At 47.1% G+C, this 4,208-nt stretch overlaps 1 long non-coding RNA gene across 2 annotated transcripts; it reads left to right on the top strand.

Annotated features, from left to right (window-relative positions):
- The first annotated feature begins 909 nt into the window (after positions 1-909).
- Positions 910-3,386, top strand: LOC119340762. 2 transcript variants are annotated; one of them, XR_005164662.1, is made up of 4 exons: positions 910-1,225; positions 1,305-1,470; positions 1,853-1,926; positions 2,967-3,386. It is a non-coding gene; the product is annotated as an uncharacterized LOC119340762 (long non-coding RNA). The 2 variants fall into 2 exon arrangements; XR_005164661.1 differs by having other exon boundaries at positions 910-1,470.
- Positions 3,387-4,208: the final 822 nt, after the last annotated feature.

Genomic DNA, 4,208 nt, shown 5'->3' with positions numbered 1-4,208 from the left:
TATATTTTTAACATCTCCGGAAACATTTTCCACCTATATATAATTTATTGGTAATACCCGATATTACCCGATACTCTCTGAAACCCTTCTGGTCACCCCAAAACGCTTCCGGATACTCTCAGAACTATTCTGAATATTCATGAAACAATTCCACAAATATATTCTCATGAATCTTGTCCTACTAACACTCAACAGATCGTGATTGCCTTAAGCTTGTGACCCCATAGGTTTGATAACCCACATACATGAATGAAACCATTTGTTTAATGACTGACATCGGGACAGTGGACGTCCGTATCGGTCCCTATGAGCACACGAATGATATTCGAGTGAACCTTTGGTTATCATGTGTCCCTTTGCTTTGCAATACCTCACAAAACTTGGGATGCATCAGTATCCTTCCGAGTCACCACCATGCTCGCTATACCGAAATCCTCGTTACCGGCTTTGTTCATCTTTCTCGTTATTGTGTTCAGGCATCCCCGTGGCGAAGTCGCGTGTGTCTGGCCAGATGATGATCGATGCCATCACACCAGGAGGGCCCTAAGAATATCTCCCCATCATCGGAGGAGCAAATCCCACTCTTGAGTTATCTGGACACTTGTCAAACTTACCGATGAACCTGTAAGTTGTCGTTATGATCACCATGTTACCGGTGACGTTTGAGCAACCCCAGAGCCCATCTTCCATAAGAAGTGACCGTGATACTCTCATGGTATAACGAGCAATATCACATGTCACTACAACAAAAACCTACCTTTAGCAACGCACATCTAGCAACGGTGATGACAAATGTGTTGTTTTGGGTTCAGCCTCCCACCTCTCCACGAAGGGCTAACCTCCCACCCACCTCCCCTTATTATCTGCACCTCCTTCGTCTACATACACGTAGCCAAGCGAGTAAAAAAATCAAAATAGTTTCTCTCCACCACACCCTTCTCCCCTGATACCTCTCTCAATCTCACCAGAACGTGTGGCCGCCACCTCATATTCCGGGCGACTACGGCGCCCACGCCGTTGCTCACCGGCCTGCTCTACCGCCGCGACATCCTCCGCGCCCCAGCACCCGCCCCCGCAACAACCCTCGTCGGCACAGGTCGCTGGCATAGCCACAGCGGCTCCGGTTTGTTGGCCCACTGCCACTACAACTCATCACATCCACCATTGACGCCCCCATATCCTACCTCCCCTCTCCTTTCTCGCCCCGCTCCCAGCACCATATCTTGTATGGAACCTAACTCTAGATCGGTGATTGCCTTGCCCAATTGTGTGAGCATCTAACCCTGCACGATGGTGACCAACAGATTCATGATGCTCGAGGCGATGGCCGCTTTCAGCAGTGGCCCCGTGAGAGAATTAGGATGCCGACCAAGGAGGACCTGGAGGATCTTGACGCTGCCTCGACATTGGCTTCAGGCATATCATGTAATCTCCGAGATCTGTAAATCTCAAGTATGTCATGGCGTCGAGGTTAGTACCACACTTACCTGGCCACTAATAAGATTTGTGTTCACTATATCGTCATGTGATTGGGTTAATAGTTTGTCAGACACAACATATTTGGGTAACCTGAATGTGTTATGGATTGCGAGCATGTGGCTTTAATATTCATACCCAATTTTGTTTTATCTGATGCAATTTGTATGTGTATGTATTATAAAATTGTCCTACAGATAAGTTTTCAAACTATTGGCAATAGATCTGCAAATAGATAAGCCGATCGTGTTATAATCTTTACCTTGCCTTGGCTAATAGTGTGAGGGATTAACCTGCTTTAGTGCACTTCGATGTCAATTACTTGTATCTTTAGAGGCAGATGGATGTGTAATGATTGGTGTTTCGCTACAATCAGGTCCAATGCTATTTCCCGGCGGTGTCCTCCACAACTAGGATCCCCTAATGATGCTCTGCATAATCCTTTTTTTGGTATGTTCAGCCTTTTGCACAATAATATTCTGATTACGGGTTTGGCTCCTCTGCTGTTATGTTGTGACTGTGCGGATGCTGTAGCTTCAAAATATACCATTCACTCAAATCCAAAGGCTCTCCTTCATCTTCCTCGTTTCTCTCATTAATTAAAAAAAACACAACACCAGCACAGCCCACGATGGTGTTCTTCAAGCTCCCTGCATCGGTAGACCGGCCAGCCAGATTGTCCACAAGTCCATGTGTCCGTGTTGGTTAAGCCGGCACCAACGCCGCCGCAATGCCAAACGCCAGGAGCTCATGGCTTCTAAAATCAAGATGTTATGTTGCCGCCGCAGCCATGCTCGTGAAGCCCAAACGCACAGCGACGGCGATGTCGGAGGTCGAGCGCTTGCCAACCTCCTTTAGGATATGTCGAACAAGGCGTTATGTGGCTACTAAACATGGAGTCACCAGACATGCAGAGTTAGTATTTCTTTGATGTAGAGTTGATTGATCATACATAGTTGAGCTACTGGCCTTTGACGTCCCGGCGCCATGTGTGCCGGCTAAATCAACGCGGCTGTGTGGACAACCTGGCTGGCCGGTCCACCGGTGCAGGGAACTTGAGGAACGTGCGGCGTGGTTGTGTGGTGTTTTTTAATTAATGAGAGAAACGAGGAAGATGAAGGAGAGCCTTTGGATTAGAGTGGACGGTGAATTTTGAAGCTACAACATCCGCACAGTCACAACATAACAGCAGAGTTGCCGAACCCTCTGATTACCTATACATGGAGTATTTGGTTGCATTTTCTGCAAAGATTTTGACATTAAAGTTTCTGGTAGATGTGGTTCATTCCGCACCTCAGATAAAAGACTAGCATTTTATCCTAATGATTAACCAACTATCGTTGAGTTAGGCATATACTCATAAAGCATAACCTTTGTACTACTGTTTGGTTTTACCATTTGCTTTGTAGAATCATACATTCATCATTCATATGTTGTTCTAGCATGCTCCTAAAATTTATTTAGACATGGTCATATTATGCTTTTGGCAGCCACCAGAAATGGAAAAGAAACAACATGAGATTTTCGGGTGAGCTTGAGTGCTTCATGCCATGGCGTGGTTTTTTTTATGCTGTACAAATCCTCCCAGTGGAATCAAGAATAATATCACAATTGGCCACCATCTACACTACAGTCTATATGGCCGATCAAGTCTGCAAGTAGTTGATCATTTATTTTTATTGGAAGAAATATATGAACTATTCTGTTTTTTTACTTTGGATGTCTTTATGGTGCAATTCACCACTAATTAACTGAGAGTCTGAAGCATTAATCGTTTATATGATGGATCTTCGTTTATATGATGGATCTGTAAAGTAGGGTCTAGTATATTGTCCTTGTACACGTATTTGTATACGTATGTAATTGTAATTGTGATCCTCTATATATTGAGACGTGAGGCTGGATGTCAACCACCCACGCAAAACCCTAAACCTGTGTTTCTAACTTGGTATCAGAGCTAGCTACGCGGCGCTGATGGATGGCTAGCTTGCATGGATGGATGGCTAGCTTGCATGGATGGATGGCTAGCCTGCAATAGGAAGCAGAGGCTGCGCGGAGAGAGGTTCGGGCGGCGGCGCGAGGTACTGGCGGCGGCGGCAGCCCGACCTGGCTGATGGACATGGCCAGCCAGGGCAGAACTGCCAGGGTGGTAATGGCGGCAACACCGGCGGCCGTGACCGCAATACTGGTTATGCCGGCAATGGCCGGCAAGGTGGAGGAGGCAACGCCGGCAACAACAACGGCGGAGGAGGTGGGCATCGCAACCGCTGGCGTCCCCGGTGCCAAATTTGCAAGAACTGGGGCCATGAAGCCGACGACTGTCGCAAGCGCTATGATCAGGATCACAACTCCCGCTCCGCCAACTCGGCCTCCACCAACACCGTCGACTTTCCTTGGGTGTTGGATACCGGGGCTACGGATCACTTGACTAATGATCTTGAGCGCCTCCAGGTTCATGAGCACTATGACGGCAAGGATCAGGTTCAGGTAGCCAATGGTGCAGGTTTGTCTATTTCACACATTGGTCATTCGCGTTTACCCGGTTCATCTCTTAAACTGCGCAACGTCCTTCATGTTCCACACATCAGCCAGCATCTTCTCTCTGTTTATCGTCTTCTTTGTGATAATGACGTGTTTGTTGAATTTCATCGTCGTTTTTTCCTTGTTAAGGACAAAGCAACCAGGCGCGTCATCCTTCACGGTAGAAGTTACGGGGGGGTCTATCCGGTCCC

Source organism: Triticum dicoccoides, chromosome 7B (assembly GCF_002162155.2).
Source record: "Triticum dicoccoides isolate Atlit2015 ecotype Zavitan chromosome 7B, WEW_v2.0, whole genome shotgun sequence".
In the NCBI taxonomy this organism is placed as follows: Eukaryota; Viridiplantae; Streptophyta; class Magnoliopsida; order Poales; family Poaceae; genus Triticum; species Triticum dicoccoides.
The sequence above is the reverse complement of the archived record's forward strand: the minus strand, read 5'-3'. Positions and strand labels throughout refer to the sequence as shown.